This window comes from Ailuropoda melanoleuca, chromosome 10 (assembly GCF_002007445.2).
Source record: "Ailuropoda melanoleuca isolate Jingjing chromosome 10, ASM200744v2, whole genome shotgun sequence".
Lineage (NCBI taxonomy): Eukaryota > Metazoa > Chordata > Mammalia > Carnivora > Ursidae > Ailuropoda > Ailuropoda melanoleuca.
Genome location: NC_048227.1, coordinates 107471480 through 107490960, shown reverse-complemented (window position 1 = coordinate 107490960; position 19481 = coordinate 107471480). Strand labels below are relative to the sequence as shown.

At 52.8% G+C, this 19481-nt stretch overlaps 1 long non-coding RNA gene across 1 annotated transcript; it reads right to left on the bottom strand.

The window, feature by feature from the left end:
* Positions 1 to 9834: 9834 nt before the first annotated feature.
* Positions 9835 to 15418, bottom strand: LOC117804041. The gene is made up of 3 exons (XR_004628216.1): positions 14718 to 15418; positions 13400 to 13763; positions 9835 to 10630 (listed from the first exon to the last, which is right to left on the bottom strand). It is a non-coding gene; the product is annotated as an uncharacterized LOC117804041 (long non-coding RNA).
* Between the last annotated feature and the right edge of the window lie 4063 nt (positions 15419 to 19481).

The window sequence follows — 19481 nt, the reverse complement described above, 5'->3', positions numbered from 1 at the left end:
TAACAAGAACGCAAGTGAGGGGCCCCGGACGCTGGGAAGCATGGGGGGATTTTTAACATCGCTTCTTCGGTGTTAGACCCTGCTAGTCGCTGACACGGGAACCCCTACCCACAGCTTCTCGAGGCCTGATCTGCAGCCGTGTGTGTGAGGTGCCAGCTCGTACAGGCTGCAGAAGGTGCCGGAGCTGCACGTGTCTTCAGTTCTCGGAAGGGACGAGCCGACAGGCACCTGGGCGGGAGCCACAGGCCAGCACTCTAGGGCTCGGTCCACTTATGAAGTAAAGACAAATGACTGCCTAACCTTGGTTTTCACCACCCATAAAAGCATTTGAGTAGAGAAACAGAGAAGCAAAATCTGCTGTGAGGGTTCTTTGCTTTCCGGAAATAAAAACCAGCTCTGCTCCCACTTGAGCAGAAAAGGACAGTTTCGAGAAAGCTGTGGGGTCCAAGGAGGAGAGGGGGGAGGCTGAGCAAGCAGGCTGGGGAAGGGCAGGCAGGCTGCAGGCACTGAAAGGGGGGTCTGTCAGGGTTCTGGGGAGAGGGCAGCGGTGGTTTGACCTTACATGTTGGTGGGGGGGGCGGTCAGGGGACTTGGGGATATTTGACCAGAGAAGGGCTGGGTGATGCTGGCCGCCACCGCAACTCAGGGACATGGAGCGCCCTGCCTGTACTGGGCACACGGTAGCCACAGTCATTCACTCACCAAGTGCTGACTGTGGGCTGGCTCTGGCCTGAGAGCTGGGATGCATGTCTGTAGGCCATTCATGCAGGGGGAGAAAGAAAACGCAGGTCCAATGAGACAATCAGGTGCGGTGGGGGCGGCCGACTGCTGCGGTGGGTCAGGTAGCCGGGTAGACACCACTGGGAAGGGGAGTCTGAGCAAAGACTTTAAGAAGGTCAGGGGCTGGCCACAAGGAAGCTCATGCGCATTGAGCCAAGAGCCCAGAGGACAGGTGTGGGCATAGGATGGATCACACAGGGTCTTGCGGGGACCCCCATGAGCACATACGGGACAAGCAGGTTTAAGAAGTTGCCACCCAAGTCTGCATAGCTGTTTGTGGCAGAGCTGGAACTCCAGCCGTCTTTGCTCTGTTTGGAGCTGACCTGCTCTCTCTTGCTCTTCTAACAGTCTCGGCCCCTAATGCACCGTGCTGGATACAGTCCTCCTTACCGTCTTCACAAGTGGCAGAATCGATTTTTCTCTGACACCAGAGACTGTATATATATGAACCCGTTTCCTTATCTTGACATCCTTGTGAGATAGACATTGCTTTGCAGAGAGGAAGACTGAGACCCAGAAAGGCTGGTCAGTCTGCCTGCCGCCACCCGGCGCAAGTGTGGGAGCTGAGAGCCACACCTCCCCAGGCCGGGGCCTGACCACTGCCCCGCGTGCGAGCCGTGGGCTTCAAGGACGGGGCGGGGGAGGAAGCTTGTAGCAGCAGCATCAACGAAGAACCACCCTCCCACGCTGCTTTCGTTTTCTTCCATCAGGTGAGGACCCCGCCCTGGCTGGGCCCTGAGAGCCAGGCAGGCGAGGCTTGAGGCAGAAAAACTCAGGCCCTCCGCCTCCCTGAGCATAACTGCTGAGCCCCTGGGACGGCACGCCAGCTGTCAAGGTAACACACTCCTTGCGTGCTGACCTAAGACCCTTGATCTGTCACAGAACTAATTTCCTTTCTCTGAGATCTGCAGGCCACTGGCCTTGGGGAACGAAGGATCAGAACATCCCCAGGCCACAGAGGTCTGAAGTCTGTTTGAAGCTGCCTGGGCTTTCTGATCAGCCCAACCATCTGTTAGTGAAACGTTTCTTTGTTGTTTGTTTTTTTGTTTGTTTTGTCTTGTTTTTAAGTAGGCTCCACAACCAGTGTGAAGCCCAAGGCTTCACACTGGTTAAGACCTGAGCTGAGATCAAGAGTCGGACGCTTCACCGACTGAGCCACCCAGGTGCCCCTGAAAACGTTGATCTTTTTTAAGGTCACACACATGACTTTACTGACCTCCCTTTGCGCGTCTCTAGACCTTGCCCTCCTTTGAAGAAAGAGCACAACCATCCCTGGGCAGGAAGGAACCAGAACTTCTTGCACAATCTGGGAGCACTGAGGTAACTCTGTAGCTCACCTCATCAGTCTGCACGTAGTCAAGAAATGTCACAGCCCACCGGCCGCACTCCCTTATCCGATTAAACCCCTTTACACAGCCCTGGGCCAGACCGAACACTGGGAGTTGGCCTTTGGACAAGAGTCCGCCTTCTCCCCAGGTGCCCGGCCTCCTGAATAAAGCTCATATTCCTTTCCAATCAAAACTGGGCTCTTGGGTGTTGGCCTTTCGAGAGGCCCGGGCAACAGGACATGGGTTTCTGTAACACACTCTGCAAGCCAGGCAGGAGAGCCAGGCCTCCCGCACTTGGGCCAATGAGCCAGTCGGCCCCACAGTGCCCTCGGGATTTCTCCTCACTTCCAGGCTAGTCATCCTAGGTCAGGGGGACCAGCCGCTCCAGGTTGGTTGGCCTTGGAAGGCAGCCCAGGGGGCCCGACCCTGCAACCACCGAGACTGTTTGTGTCTCAGGGAAGCTCCCGGCTGATTTCCAACCAACACCAACTGCCAGTTTCGCTTTTTGGTTTGAGTGGAAACGAAAGGAGCCTTTGGGGAAGCCGATGAGCCCCTGGACCTGGTCAGTCCGTCGGCGTCCAGGCTGCCACACGTTTCTCACTTGTGAAGCTCTGGGGGCTTGGGCAAAATTTTGCGGAGAAACTAAGGCCTTGGGTCATGGTGTTTGTGTTTGAAATTTGGAGATCTGTCTTGGTGTATGTGTGGGGTGTGTTGTGTTAAGTTCATGTATAATGGGAAGTTCTATTTCTGTCCCCCCAACAGCCCATCGGGACATATCTTCAATAAATGGAAAGACTATAACGAAAAGCCAGGGACTAAGAAAAGGATGATTTTTGTTGTTGTAACACCACCTGGCCTATACACACTGGGAAGCCCCCCAACTTCGGGGGAAGAACTTGCTAACAGCTGCATCTAGTTATTGTTTTGTTTCATCAGTGTTCATTCCGAACTTTTGCCCAGGAATATGGGGAATATTCCTTATGTTCCCAAAGAAGGTCCATTAGGACAGATTTTATTTATTTATTTATTTATTTATTTATTTATTTATTTATTTTAGGGCATATCTTAAATAAATAGTGCAAAGAGCTGAAAAGCAATCAGAGGAAAAGCCTGTTTTGCAGGAAGGGGAGACAGAAACAGAGGTAATGGAATGTTAGTCCAGAATTATTTTTTTAGATTTATTTATTTATTTAAGAGGGGAGGGGCAGAGGGAGAGGGAGAGAAAGAATCCTCAAGCAGTCTCCCCACTGAGTGTGGAGACTGATGCGGGGCTTGATCCCTGGACCCCGAGATCATGACCAGAGCCGAAATCAAGAGTCAGCTGCTTAACCGACTGGGCCACCCAGGCGCCCCTAATCCAGACTTTAAATCCACCTCCAGCCTTTCCAGTGGCACCCCTGCCCCCTCTGCCTCTCCTCCCCCTCCTGTTTCTGCACCACCATGGGCACGGCTGTGTAACGGGCTCCTATGCCATCCTCGGTGCCCTGGCTCCTGGTCCTCTTACATCACTATTGAGGAGCAGAAAGCCCTCAAGCTATTGGGTCACTTCCTTATGGGGTTCAAACCAAGGCAGCTCCCAAATCAGCATGAAGGGTCGCCGGGCTCCCCTGGACTTAAACCACCCAGATTTCTCCAAAGGTACCCCAAATAAAATTGACAGTGGGGAACAAATTGATTGACTTTTTAACGGACACAAGTGCGTCATATTTGGTATGAAAGCTAATTCAAGGTTGTTAGTTTAACTGAAATAGACATGTCTTTAACATCATCAGCATTAAATATAAAACTTTCATTCTACCAAGGTTTACTAAAGGTCAAATAAGCTCATGTTATTTCTGTTGCAATTTGTCAGCAAAAGACAGCTTAAAATGATCGTTAACTTTGTCTCATGAAGTGTTCTTGGGCAATTAAGATAGCTTTCAAAATCTTTGGTAACCTGAAACTTTGAAGTTTTGCTAAATTATAAATTGGGTTGAATTCATTGGATAGCTAAGTCGTTTCCAAATGAGATGAAATGCTGAAACATTGATCACTAAAATTAAGGATTATCTGCCTGTGACATCTTACTGCAGGGCAATTGATGTACTTAGGTCTGTTGGAAAACATGCTTTGTGCCTTCCTGAAAGACTGTACTATGAAAAATGCATGTTCCTAAAAATTATGAAATGTATTTATGAATTTGCAATCTAAAGAATCCTGGCGTAACAGACAGTTCGCAATTGGTTACTACTTAGTTTTCACTAGAGACTGAGGTTTCTAAGAGTTAAAATTCTGCTAAATGTAGTAAAGCCTGATAGAAATGACCAGGAAAGCAACTCTGTATGTAGCAAAGTAGGAGATGTGAAAGAAAGGTATAAGGAATGAGAATTTTTGTTGAGGTGAAAGGAAGTAATTTTGTCCTAAAATGAGACAGGGATACCTGGGTGGCTCAGTTGGTTGGGTGTCCGACTTGATTTGGGCTCAGATTGTGATCTCAGAGTCATGAGATGGAACCCCCCCACCGCACCCCGGATGGGCTCTGTGTTCAGCCCAGAGTCTGCTTGGGACTCTTTCTCTCCCTTCCTCTCTGCTCCTCCCTCCCACTCGCACGCCCTCTGTCTCTCTCTCCCTCTAAAATAAATAAATAAATATTTTTTAAAAATGAGATTGTTTACTTAGAAAGAAGGCTTAGGACAAAATCTGAATGCAAAAGAAAGTTGTAGAAGGCTTGCGAAGGAAAAGCTTTAGAAAAGAATTTTATGTGTGGTCAGGACTGAGATTGAAATGAATGGATTTTTTTTTAAGTTTTATCTATTTTTAGAGAGAGAGAGAGAGCACACACACAAGGTGGGGAGCGGCAAAGGGAGAGGGAGCCCAGTGCAGAGCCTGACATGGGGCTCAATCTCACCATCCTGAGATCTCAACCCAGAGATCAAGACTTGAGCTGAAACCAAGAGTGGGAAGCTTAACTGACTGAGCCCCCCAGGCACCCCTGAAATGAATGGATTTTAAAATTACACTGGTGTAAGATTGAAATTCTGCTTTTCTCTCTGTTAAAAAGACAAAGTTTTCTTGGATTGGACAAAAAATTTCTTGGATTTTTTTAAATTAAAAAACTTTTTTTTTTTTAAAGATTTTATTTTTTTGACAGAGAGAGACACAGCGAGAGAGGGAACACAAGCAGGGGGAGTGGGAGAGGGAGAAGCAGGCTTCCCATTGAGCAGGGAGCCTGATCATGAAGTCAATAGAGCCCCTTGGAAATGTTGGTCTGATTCCTTGCTTACAGAGTCCCAGCAGCCTTACTAGGTGAGTAAAAATGTCACTTCCTGGCAGGAGCAGGAAACCTCAGGATACTTTGGGGGCCCTCAAGAACAGGAATTTGCCCAAATCTATAGGTATTGCAGGTGCGTCTGATGGCAAGCATTTGGGTTGGCTTCTGGCCTTGAAAGCCTATTAAAAGTTCACTGTAGAAATTCCTTACGAAAATTTCCAGCAAAGCAAGTTTGAAAGAATCTGTAAGACCAATCACTGCTCTTGCTGAGCTCATTTAAATAACTAGTCAAACTTTGTGAGAACTGGACTTGTTTTTCAAATGAATTAGTTTTGATTTGGCCCTCTTTGAAAATGAGGGTGATTTTAGAGAAAAAAATAATGTTTCAATAACACAACTTTGTGGATGTTAAATTCTAGCTCTGATTATCTTCGAATGTTTGTTGTTTGCCTAAGCTAGGCAACTTGAGGTAAACTTCAGAGAAACTGTCACAGTAGTGCAATTCTCATGCTGTTGTTCTGTGAGGACCCTGAGACATATGATTATTTGAACAGCTGAACAATAGGATGGACTTCCCAGCAATTGTGTAATTCAGCTATCACCTTGACCAATTCTATGTGGCCGGGATGACAAAACTACTCCTTAAAAGCTGGAGTGAGTGTTCCACACATCATGGTGTTAGTATGGACTTGTGGAAATAGTAGATGGTCCCACTTCCCTTATCATTGGATAGAGGAAGCACTTGGGGGTGCCATATCCCCAGACAGGTCTTCTCCCACTTGCCAGAGATTCCTCAGAATTGGAATATTGTTAAGGTTACACACCAGGCAAAGAGGGATTCTTGGTGGTTTTATCCCTTGGCCGTATTTGTCCTAGGAGCCATCTCTGAATGTAAACCTGCAAGTAGAGGCTTTAAGGCAAGCATACAGAGGCCATCTTTAACCAAATCTGACACTCAGTCAGACCCACAGATTTGGAAGGTGGGTCTCCAAAACTGAATGGCCCTTGGTGTCTTCACTGCAGCTCACAGAGGAACCTGTGCCCTCACTAAAACAGAGTGCTGTGTATGTTCCAAATTACCTGAAAAATGTAGCCGAAGTTGTGAAAAATTTAGGCAAACAAATCACAGCTATAGATGCCCTCACTATAAGTTCTTTTAGCATTTGGGTAAATTCAGTATCTTCCAAATGTAAATATACCCTATTAAGCATTGCTGTATTTCTTGTTCTCCTTCTCTTTGGTCGGTGTTTGACTTTTTACATCTGTCAAGCCAGAGCTCATGCTATCGGCAATGGCTTGGAGTTGCCCTTACTTTTCTCTTCAGTGCAAATGCCGGAAACAAGATTCCCCCACTCTGTAAAAGTCTTCCACTCCAAAATCCCTTTGTCATCCCTGATCAGCAGGAAGTAGCTACAGAAGACAGCCCCTAATCCCATGGTTACGGAAAGAGGAAATTGACCATGGGGATTCATAGCCGCCCAGCTGGTCTTAAGGGTTAACTTGTTCAAGGTAACACACTACTTGCTTGCTGACCTAAGACCCTTGATCTGTCAGAGAACTAATTTTCTTTCTTTGAGATTTGCAGGCCACTGACCTTGGGGAATGAAGGACCAGAACGTCCCCAGGACACAGAGGCCTGAAGTCTGTTTGAAGCTGCCTGGGCTTTCTGACCAGCCCAGCAATCTGTTGGCAAAAAGTTTTCCTTTTTCAAGGTTACACACATGACTCTACTGACCTCCCTTTGCACATCTGTAGACCTTGCCCTCCTTTGCAGGAAGAAGAGCCAAGTTTTGATTGGAAAGGAATATGAGCTTTATTCAGGAGGCTGGTCACCTGGGGAGAAGGAGGACTCTTGTCCAAAGGCCAACTCCTGGTTTTCTGCCTGGCCCAGAGATGTGTAAAGGGGTTTAATTGGTTAAGGGGGTGCAACGGGCCAATGACATTTCTTGATCATGTGCAGACTAAGAGGTCAGCTTCAGTTTTCTCAGTGCTCCCAGGTTGTGCCAGGAGCTCTGGTTTCTTGGTACCCAGGGGTGGTTGTGCAAGAGTTCTCTTGAGTGTTGGCCTTTCAATACATGAGCAGCTGAATTTGGGTTTTGCTAACCCTCCAGGTGGAGTAGACACCTTACAGGTAAAAGGAAGGAACTCCAGATGCATTTCCTTATCACTGGGACATGGCCCCCCACATGGATTGGGCTCACTCACAGCTTCCCCATCCCCAGGATGCCCAGGCCACACCTCCTACCCTCCCATTCCAGGATTTGGACCTGTGAAAGCACCGTAAGTTGGAAATGATGTAACTTGACTGAATGATAAACACAGAGGATGACTGCTGTTTCCATAGTTATTTAGCCTAATGAGGTGTCCTCAGCCTATGTATTTAGGGTAATTCTTTTTTTTTTTTAAGATTTTATTTATTTATTCAACAGAGATAGAGACAGCCAGCGAGAGAGGGAACACAGGCAGGCGGAGTGGGAGAGGAAGAAGCAGGCTCATAGCAGAGGAGCCTGATGTGGGGCTCTATCCCACAACACCGGGATCACGCCCTGAGCCGAAGGCAGATGCTTAACCGCTGTGTCACCCAGGCGCCCGTAGGGTAATTCTATGTATCCCTGCATGCAGCACCCACATAGGGTGCTCCTGAGTGCCTAGTAATTTCCAAGATAGAGTGAGGATCCAAAACCTCAGCGCTTTCTGGGAGGAGGAATCCAACATAAAACAGAGCAAGAAAAAAAAATTTCGTAGCAGGGACCATGAGCAATCAACCCCGACCCCCCCCCCCAGGTGGCCGTTGAATAGAACGACAGCCACCTGGTGAGGGAGACAGTGAACAGTGTCTCAGTGTCTCAGCAACAGTGAAGAATGACTGGAGACGCTGGCCCAGGGCACGGAGTGTGTGTCAGTCACCAGGGGCGGCTGGCTTCTGTTGTGACAACGGCAGGAGATGTGGGGGCCATGGTGAGTCCCGGGCCTGACGTGTCCAGATCAGGGACCCTGCCAGCAGGCAAGGTTGGGTTGGTGGGGCGAGGAGAGACAAAGACCACGGGGCCGCGGAAGCAGCAGTGGGACCAGAGGAGCGGGGAGGACCAGCCTCACTGTGAGGCCACCTGTGCTCCGGGTTTGGCCCAGGCTGGACGCTGGCCTAATTGTTTCTCTAGGGAATTGGCGGAGATTAAAATCGCCTAACTAACATTGCCCGCCAGGCCTGTAAAGCCACTTTATGTAAAATACCACTGGGGAAAAACAAACATTACATTGTTTGCTGGCATTTGGATTTTTTCTTTTTATTTTGCAAGAATAAAGCTAGCAATGAGAGTGGATTGTTATACCCCTCCAATTTTCATGACAAAGCCTCAGGAAGAAAGGAAATTTATTACATTCTTAAATACTCCTGCTGATAATGTAGATTTCTTTGTCATTAAAAGGGCTTTTAAATGGCAGCACCATTAAATGGTTTTTTTTCCTTCTCAGCTGAGTTAAGAGCTCTTCTGTGTTGGACCCTGGCTGCCCCTGGATAGTTCAAAACAAAACAAAGCCAAAACACAGCTCTGAGGTCGGGGTGGGCTCTGACTCAAACCTTACTTCCTGCACCCCAGACGCATGGACCAGTTATTTAAATTTATCACGAGCACAGCAACTTAAAATCCATGCGAATTCTTTTTTTTTTTTTAAAGATTTTATTTATTTATTTGACAGAGATACAGACAGCCAGCGAGAGAGGGAACACAAGCAGGGGGAGTGGGAGAGGAAGAAGCAGGCTCATAGCGGAGGAGCCTGATGTGGCTCAATCCCATAACGCCAGGATCACGCCCTGAGCCGAAGGCAGATGCTTAACCGCTGTGCCACCCAGGCGCCCCAAAATCCATGCGAATTCTGTTTCTTTCCTCCTCATCGTTTATAGAGAAGAAACTTTGCAAACATAGGTCCTAAGAGAGCGTCACAGCTTCCCCGTGATGGAGGCTGCAACGAGTCTGGAGAAATGTTCCTTGCTGGTGTGAATTTCTGAGGGAGCTGCCTCCTGGCTTTCCCAAAAGTGAACTTTCTCCAGGACGAAAGTGAACTTTCTCCAGGACGCTGGGGAACAGCACCGCACAGAGCCAAGTGCCCCTGGCTAGGTCGGTGTATGGACGGGATGAGCCCTTAAGTGTGTGTAGCCAGGGGTCCCAAGGCAATGGCTTCCAGATTGCATGCACGAGTGAGGTCCCTGGAATCTAGAGCCAGACAGGGAGCCGTCCCTGGAGCGTGCCAGGGTGTAGACATATGTCAGAATTGGACACGCGGGGGAGGCAGCTGACTCCTTCTCTTCTCAGCCACCAGCCTGGAGGTACAGGGCCAAAGTGACACCGTGGTGGGGACCGTGTAGACACGGCCATGGGGCCTCCTGCCTTCCCATGCTCCTCTCATCTCGCCAGGAGACCGTGCTGTAGGTGGAGCCCCGGGTCTGGCCAGTTGGACCCATTGGGCTCCAAGGCCACAGGCCCTGCTGTGTGACCACAAGAGACCCACCCCCACTGCCAGAGGAGCACCTGAGAAGACCCTGCAGGGCCCTCCCGCTCTCCAGTGCGTCCCCCGAGGACCACGCCAGCTCCTTCATCATAAAAGGCAGAGGCACTATTCGTGTTTTCTCGGCCGTGGGGAAGAAGACTCAGCAACCAAATAAAATGGCACGTCAGACTTTCTGGCGCCCCTGCCCTCTCTCCCAGGAGACTGCCACGGGCGAACCACATCTGCAGAGTGAAAGGCGCGCATGGGGGGCGCCCTCTGGCCCACATGGCCCAGCGGGATGGCGGCGAGGGAGGCGGGCAGGTGGCTCCACTGGGCGCTGGCCCACGCCTCTGCTCTCTCACGCTGGGCGGAGGCTGTCCCCAGCCGACACCGGTCCTGATTTTGCCCTCTGTGTCCACAACGGGTGACGAGCCTCTTCCAGGCCACGGCAGCTGGCTTCCCCTGCGCAGAGTGAGCATGAGGTCTTCTCCCCGGAGCAGCGAGCGCCAGGCCGCTCTCGCCAGTGGTCAGACTGCCGCTACCCGGCCCCAGAGGAAATGCGTTCCCGCCTTGCCTTCCCTCTTCATTTATGCAGAACTGTCTTCATGACAGGCCTCTCTTTGGGTCCAATTTGCGGGGGGGGACACAGGCGTGTGGAGTCCGGGGCGAATCAGGAGTCAGGGAGAGCGCGGGCCGCAAGGGGTGGCCGTGGCTGGGGACATGGTGCTGGTCTGAGACCTAAGGCTTGATGGTGCCGCTGATGGTTTCTGCTTCCCAAGCTGTTGGGCTGAACGGCAGGAAATGTGCGTGTTTATTTTAATACAATTACAGCTGCTACAACTTGTGTGTTTGTAAAATCCTAAACGTAACCATGCGGATCCTCTGAGCATCCTGCCCAAACTGAGAAACCCAGCACTGCTGTGAAGCTTTGGCGACACCCCTCCCACACTGGTGAGAAGTGTCCGGAGGTTAGCGGGTGTTAGGTGAGAGCGGAAGGTGGGGGTGTAACAGTGGAGGGAGAAGAGAGAAGAGAAAAGAACACCCTAGAGCAGTATCCGCTGTCTTTGGAGTTCTAGAATTGACCCTTGTCGGAAGATGTGCCCCCAGTGACCTGAGTGTCACTGTAAACATCTGTGGGAAGACTAGAGGACCCGGAGCCCCTTCGGTTTCAACCCTCTTACTGCTTCTTCCCCTCCATGACCCTGGGCCCCCAGCCCTCTGGGAGATTGTGGGCGCTCCTGGGGATGGGGGCCTAGAACCACCCATCCCCAAGCCAGATGGCCTCTTCCTCTGACCTGAAGCTTCCAGGAGTAACATGTGCAGACCCTCAGGATCTGTGGGGCTGCCGGTCACAGCACGGAGCTCCCAGGGAGCCTGCAGCTTGGCCTGTGAGCTGGCAGTTAGCAGCCACGGTCTCCAGAAAGACTGCAGGTATCCTATTCTGGAGATGGAACTTTCCAAGAAAATGGCAGAACACCATCTCATGGTGCTTGATCTCCCACCCAAGACGAAGGTCTAAGGCTCAGTGGGGTGGTGACCAGGAGGTTCGTTTGAGGGTGATTGATGGTGACCTGTTGTTGGAACTCCATGGCAGAGCTGGGTCTGATCATAAGTTCGGGGAGGGGGCCTTCTGAGCTCCTGTGTGAGGGGGCCCTGCCCAGCCAGGTTCCCGCCTGAAAACCCAAGGGGTGAGGCTCCGAGGCTGTTGGGCCCCAGGTGGACTGAAGAGCAGAGCTGGGGTTTCCTGCCCGCTGTGGGCTGTGGACAGGGCCTTCAGGGAGCTTTGAACTCTGCCGGCGGGCCCCTGCCTGAGTGACGGCTCCCCCGGGAGCCGTGTGTATGCGAGGTGGGCAGCCAGAGACCAGGGGTGGACAGGGAGGCGGTGGTCTGAATAGAGCCAGCTACCACGGCCCGGAAGGCACCACAAGATTAGGCCAGGGACGTCATTGAGCCCCCTCAGAGGCCCCAAGCAGGGGTCAGCCCTGTGCAAGGGCAGGAGACCTCAGACTGCAGCTGGGATCAAGAAAGAGCGCGGTTTCTCTGGTGAGCGGAGGATGGCAGGAAAGTGGTCAGCTGGCCCCCCAGCCTGTGTTCTTGCCGCTCTAGACTCAGTCGGGGAGGCTGTGGGGAGAAGGCCCGTTTCTGGATGGAGATGGAGGCAAGACAAAGTGGCGTTCCCAGTCCCAGGGAGCAGAGTGGCACAGTCCCAAGCATACAGGCCCTAGCTGGCCCCGCTGGGCTCCTGTCCTGTCCAGCACTTCGCCGCTGGTGACCACAGGCCGGGTGAGCTGGAGGCCACCGTGCAGGAGAGGGGAAGGAAGCTCCTGGGGACTTGCTTGACAAGCTCCAACAGTGCAGGGGCCCTTTTGTTACCCCAGGTCCTGCCCGAGCTGACCTTCTATCCGTTCCCTGGAGCTCCCAGCCCGTCATGCCTGCCAGTGCCCCTCGGCACTCCCCGTCCCAGCGAGCACTCGGGCTCCTCTCCTTCCATCCTGCCTCTGCTCACAATATTCCCGACCGGAGCAGCTCTTCCCCTTCTGCTCCACCAACTGGGTCCTCCAGGGCCGGCTCAGTCTCCCCTCCTCCGTCCACCTGCCCCCTCTGAGCACCTGCTCCGGGAATGCCAGGAAGCACGTCTATCACTTCCTTTTCTGTGCACTACCACAGGGTTTAAACCTAACTTCAAACCATCCTTGGGCCTTCACCCACTCTGACATTCTAAGATCCTTGAAACAGGAAGCAATTCCCACCGTGTGACAGACACACACAGATGCCCCCGTGCGCCAGATGCTGAGCTGGGACCCGGGAGTCTGGCCCCAGGCAGCCAGCTGGATTCACCGGCCCACTGAGACGCTCCGCCTCTCACTCCCGACCCAGAGCCACAGTCCTCCGTGGCACATCCAGAAATTGACACGTGACACGTGTCGTGGCCTCTGGGATTCCTCTCAGTGAGCCGAAGCTTTGAGTGCATAGTCATAAATCCTTGCCCTCATCCCTCCCTCCTCTCTTCCTCCCTCCTCTCTTCCTCTGTCCCCTCCTTGTCACCCTTGAGGGTGAGTCTGGTCTCTGAGAGCACTGCAGCCAGGTCGAGCTATCTCCACGCCTCTGGGGACATCCCAGCGATGTTCATGGTGGCACTCACTATTTATATGGCTTCTGTGTGTGTGGACGACCCGTGTCTGTACCTCTGACATAGAGCCAGGACATGGTGGGAGCCGTGTCCAGCCACCTGGCCCTCCACCCACACGAGCCGCATCTGCCTACCCTCCTTTCCCTCTGCAGTGGTGGAGGCAGAGCGGCAGCCAGGCGCTCTGTCCCAGGGAGACCCGGCCTATCCCGCTGGTGCCGAGAAGCCCCGAAAACCCCCTCAGGCAACAACCCACATCTCCTGGCAAGCTCATTTCTCCCTGGAAGTTGAAAGCCGAGCGGGAGCTGGGCACTAGCATACGCACTGCTGGCCCGGCGGGTAGGAGCGGGTGCCCCGCGCAGGGCTCCCTCACCTCCTTTGGCTCCCCGGCCCCCCTGGCCCTCCTCCGCTCCACCCACCTTGGCCTACCTGGTGGACTGAAGCCCGCGGCCCACACCCGGCTCAGCCGTCAGGTGCTTCTGCCCTGTTCCACCTTGCTCCTCCTCAGCCCAGGCAGGTCAGGGGTCTTCCTGTCTGGGCTCCTGACCCGTGTGGTCTCCGTCGTGTGGCTTCCCGGGCCGCGTCTTATCAGTGTGCGAACCCATTCCCTTGCCGGCGAGCCCGGCCCGGCGCCGTCCGGCTGGAACACGAGCCCCACCTCTGCGGCCAGGCTGCCTTCGGAAGGCACCAGACGACGGGCTTTCGTTTTCTTCTGGTTCCTATGTCACAACACTAGCCAGAATGGAGCACAAGGTCTGCCTTCCGGTTTTTAGTGGGTTCAGTGTGCATATATCTGCAAACAGCGACAGCAAAGAGAATTAGACATTTCTTCCCGTGGCGGAGGGTGTCAGCTGTGGTGAGGACCCCCATGCAGTGGCTTCCATGTCCTGTCAGCTCCAGGCCAGGCTTCCTGTCAGGGTCCCTCCGCGAGAGGCCTCGGCACTGATGGAGCAGCCCTCACCCAGGACACATTCTTAGGGTTTTCCCTCTGGTTAGAGGGGAAAGCTCCATGGAGACACCACGTGACGGCTCTTACTGTTCTGCCGGGCACCTGCAGGCCCAGCCCGGCCTCATGCCAGAGGTGGGGCAGTGGTCCGCGGGACAGGCGGGAAGGATGGGCAGCGCACACTCGGAATAAGCACTACAGTCTAGGGCAGTGTCCCTCCGGATTGCAGTCTCCTTTCTTCCTTCCACATGCAAGATAGACCCCTCCCTCCCCAACGGACACCCTCCAAAGTCCCACGAGCCTCCAGGTCTCGGAGCCGGTGGGGGGGGATCCCAGAGGGCAGGTCTGCGAGGAGCCGCGGGAATGGCAGTGTTCCCTGACTAGCTCCTGCTCCTTCTCCTCCTGGAAGCAGTCTCTGGGCCCTCGGCTGAGCCTTCAGGAGGGAGGAGGGGAGGGGCAGCAACAGAATACCCTAAAGAAGGGGGTCCCTCCAGCACGGTGAGCTGGGTCCCCTCTTGGCTCCTCTGTCTGAGGCGTGATTCCCTCTGCCCATGGTTGGTGAGAAGTGAGATCTGACCGACCTCCCACAAACTATCGCTTCCATAGATCAGCCCTTCATTTCATATATTTTCTTTGCTTCTCCAGTGATCTGCAGTTAAGCATCATGATTTTTCCTGTTTGCAATCACATTCTCAAGGAAATAAAATAGACATCCAAAATACAAGCCAACTTCTCGGTTACTAGAGCAAACAGATATTAAGTTACTCTGTTCACTTTGTTGTGAAAGTTCTAAACACTTACTGTGAACTTCTGTCCTGGGCTCGTGCTCGCACCGTCATGGTTCTAGAGAAAGGTTTGCCTCTCAGAGGGTGTCTGTGTGTGTTTGCACCTGTGTGCAACGTTTAGAATCTTCCACATAAGCCTTTTCATGAATAGAAGACTCGGCTCATGTCCTGAGAAGTTGGGAGCGAGAACTGACTCGAGCGAGCTGTTGGCAGAACACGTATTTGCACTGAACCTTCTGTTCAGGCTTTGCTTTACTTCTACCATTAAACCTAATTTATGTTTCTTCTTTGCTGTTTCCGATTAAAACAATTTGTTTTACATAGCGTCCGTTTGCTCTCCAGCTTACTAGAAGAGCTGCTCATCTGTGTAACAAGTGTGGGCTTGTGGGGTTTGGTCCCAGAGCCGGGTCAGTCACCACCGACGATGTCATCTCCCTGTTTTCTGACTGCTTTGGAAAATAGCCCGTCAACTCCACGGAGGCCCTGTGGTGGCCAGAGGCAGACTGTATTTTCTGCCCACAAACGTCCTGCCCGTGCGTGACACCACGGTGTCCCCCGGAAAGGTGAACGCCATCTTGCTGTCCGACTGGAACATTCAGGTTTCCCTGGTGTTATGTCACCATATGTCCTCTTTCCTTTCCATCTTACTCACCATATTTGTTCCAACAAATATTTTCTGAGTTCTTTCTTGTGCTAGACACATAGTAAGGACGGAGCCAGTTAGACTCCTGAATAACTTAAGCAAAAAAAAAAAAGAAAGAGAGAAAGAAAGGAAGAAAGGAAGAAAGAAAGAAAGAAAAAGAAAGAAAGAACTGATTGGAAGAATATTAAATAGCCCGCAACACTGTGGGGATTTGAGGGAGCATGGTGTGGGAAGGAGAGGGAGCGAGGGACCAGGTGTGGCCGAAGTCACAATGGGGAGTCACCTAAAGTCACCACGACCACAGCTGCCACCGCTACCACGGTGCTGCTCATTGCCCAACCCCCCAGAAATCGTATCCAGGTAGAAGCTTCCGAGTGGGCAGGCATAGGTCCCGCCCTAGCTGAAAGTGGCCGGGGACCCAGCATTTGGAGGGGAGGCAGCAGGCGGCCCTAGAGCAGGCTTCGAGGGGGGGGAGGGTCACGGGCTGAATTTGAGCTCTTCCCGCAGGGGCGTGGGAGCATCTCACTGGGATTTTGAATTTCTTCCCTCTAATGATGGATACTCTCGAGCACCATCTTATCCCTGTACCGACTCAGGCACTGTCTGTTCCCGTCTTTGCCCATTTTTAAGATTGGTTGTCTCCTAATTATTATTCCCATTCTAGTCTAAAAGGGTCCCTTGAACTCACTGAAAAGGGGTTAAATATTTGATGAAAAAAATAGAACGGATTTAGAGAACTCTAGGTTTTGCTGTAGGGTGTGGCTTTCTTAAACAGTTTCCTTTACCTTCCCCACCTCTGTCCCTAAGCATTTCAGTTGACTTTCCTGGGTGACAGAAAGAGGAGCGGAAGCAGGATCTGAATAGAAATCCCCAGTCTTCTCTGAGCCAGAGCAGGTCACAAGGCCAGGGTCGGCCTCCGTGGCCCTCTGTGTGCGTGGAGCAGGAGGCGGGCGAAGGCCCCTGGGCCAGCCGCGTGCCACCTCGTGGGTCTCGTTGCTCATCAGCGAGGTGCGGGAGCCCTTCCTGAGTCTGCTGCCCGCTCCCCTCCCGGAGCGGGGTTCAGGCCGTCACCAAGGCAACAGGAACGTCTGTCTGCTCGGGCCGCCCCGCCCCCTCCTCTAGACAGGGGCGTCTGGCAGACAGCTAAAAAGAGGAGAGTTCTGCCTGCGGGCGGATCCAATCACTCAGCCCCGGGGAGGGGGTGCTGCCAGCGCGGCTGCAGGCCTGGGGGGCTCCCCAGGGAAGCCCTCTGTCTCCCTGGGCTCGGCGGCGTCAGGGAAGATGCACACGGCCGGGCAGCATGTTCTCGGAGGCACCACCGCGCTGAAGGACAAGATCCTGCTAATGTGCAGAAGGCCGAGGCGCTCCAGGTTGCCATAGCAACGCAGCGTGCGGGGCCGGCTCTGCACAAGCGTTGGTTTCTGCCGTGAAAGCGGCGTCTGCTTCTGGTAGAGCACCTGTCTTCTGGCTAGGTGATCCTTCGGGCCACGTGGTTCCCCCTCAGGAACCGGCTCGGTGCGGCAGCCCCCCACCCCCGTACTTCCNACCGGCTCGGTGCGGCAGCCCCCCACCCCCGTACTTCCTTCCGCGGAGGCCCCGGGGCTGGCGTGCAGGCGGCCGGGTGCAGGGGGGAAGGCTTGCTCGCATCCTGCGCGCCGCGGCTCAGATGGCGCCCAGGCAGGGGAGAACCCAGCCTTCCCTGAACCCCTCCTCCTCCCCCACCTCCATCCCTGGAAGGAATGCCTTTGCTTTCTCCCTCTCCTTCCTCTAGCACGGTGGCTTTCAGACCCCACCGTGGCCTACAGGAAGAAATACATGTAGGTCACCTTGTCTGTGTGTTTGAAACAAAACACCTAACGAAACCACCGCTCTTCCCCCCCCCCCCGGGTGAATGCAGGCTCTTCCGTGACACCGATGTTACAGAGTCGGTCACATTATTTTCTCTTCCATTACAGTAAGAGATGCTGGCCATACCCACTGGATTGACTATGGGATCCACTAATGGTGGCAGGCTTACGGTGGGGAAGACCCCGCCCCAATTACTATGCGCGACCGGAAAGGGTGGCCTCAGACTTTCTGCTTCCTCCGTGGGCCGCCTCCGCCCCTCCTCAGCTTCAAGGCTAAGCGGGAGGAAGGGTTAGCGCGCTCGTGGGGCAGCACAGCGTGAGGCTTCCAAGCGCGGGTCTGTGGGGTCAGTCTGGGTTCAGGGAGTGAGTCTAGTGTGGTCAGAGGCGTGGCTCGTGAGGACACAGAGGTGCACCTCAGGAAGGTCCCTGCATGAAGTCGCTCAGCGGGGGGTGCAGAGCTGGGCGGCCGGTGCACGGTCATTTCTGAGGTCTCGGAGGCGAAGGGGCATCTCCAACCGCAAGCAAGCACTTTGCTTTCTAAGCCGTGCGAGTAGTGTTAACGCTGAAATGCCGCGGCCTTGCCTTGATGGAGCTGATTCGTGAAGGCGCTGGAATATCATTTCTTTCTTTCCTTCTCTGTTTAAACACAATTTCGGAGATAATAGTTAAAATGCTTAGGAGTTCAGAATTGCCCAAAGCAATTCATCTCAAAATTTGGAAGAATTTCTGGGATGATTTCCTCCAGTTTGCACAGTGTACGTACGTCGACAAAGGACTTGTCTCTAGGGATGCCTCTCGCTAGGGTGGCTCAGTTCCATAAATGGTCTACTCCTGATTTCAGCCCAGGTCATGACCTCAGCGTCCTGGGGTCAGGCTCGTTCTGGGGAGAGGAGTCTGCTTGAGAGTCTCCCTCTTCCCTCTGCCCCTCCCCCGCTCACACTGCTCTAAAATAAATAAATAAATCTTAAAAAAATAGTCTCTAGAAATGCCTTTCAATTTCTCTTTATTTTTGTTTTCAAAGTCGAGTTTATATAATTTAAATATTTTCTCTCTGTTTTTATACTTTGGTGCTACAAACTTCTGAGTTGCAGGTAATACACAGCACGGCGAATTAGGAGGGGCCCATAGCCACCGTATAATTTTACTTACTGGGAAAAAAAAGAACTCTACAAAGAAACATAATTACTGTAAAAAAGGGTAAGCTTTATCCCAAATTTCAAAAACCTTGTTCTGTGCTCTCCTCCATTTTTCCTCTGTCCTCCCTTCCCTTCTCCCCTCCTCCTTTCTCTCTCTTTCCTCACTTAATCTGTCTTTCCGTCCATTCATTCCCGAGGCTGAGTGTGTCTACTGTGAACTCTCCGCGATCTTTCTCTTCAGTCCCTGTAAGACTTGCGCTTAAATGCCCAGGCCATCCACACGTCTGTCTTCCTTTCCAGTCTCCTGGCCCTTGCCAGGGACAGGGGGGTCTGTATTCCTGGGCCCGCCTGGCCTCCCCCTGTCCTGAGAGCAGGGGCAGAGGGGGATGGGACTGAGAAATCCTCAGAGATGGACGGCATCATTTAGGAAGATTCCCTCTAGAATAAAAACATAAAAGGTTGGGCAGCTTAGCAAGAGCATGCTGAATTTGGGTGTAACAAACAAAATCGACAACAATGCCATCTTTCTTTGGGAGAACAAGGCTTTCCAATGAGTTCGAGCAGCAGCTGCATGGCACTGACCTCACTTTTCGGGGGGTGGGGTATGAAGGAGAGGTGACTTTTCCAGGTCACCCGCGAGCCGCACTCCCCTGTCGCCTGGCCATGCCGGCCACCCGCAGGAAGTTAACGTGGCGCCTGCTGGAAATGGAGCCAAGGAGCGACCCCAGAATGTGTCATCTGCTTTTCATGTAGAAACTGGAGAATGTCGTGAAAAGCCAGCACATAAGGATCCTTCAGGGGAAGAGAGGACGAGCGCTAAGCGCTCGGACGCCAGTGATGCGCCCCACACGCGCCACTCGGATTCCCCTTGCCCTCGTCCCTTCCCCCTCCACTCTCCCTCTTCTCTCTGTCACACTGGCACACACACACCCTCACGCTCATTCACATACACCCTCACATTCTCTCACACACGCATTCACATCTCACACACACTCTCACAACCCTGTCACTCACACACTTTCTCACACTCACACTCTCTCTCACACACTTTCTCACACATACCCATCCACCCGCACACGCACACAGAAGGCTGCCGTTTCCCTCCCTGAGTTTTGACATTAGCAAGCTGCCGGCAGGAACTGGGTCTGCAGTGC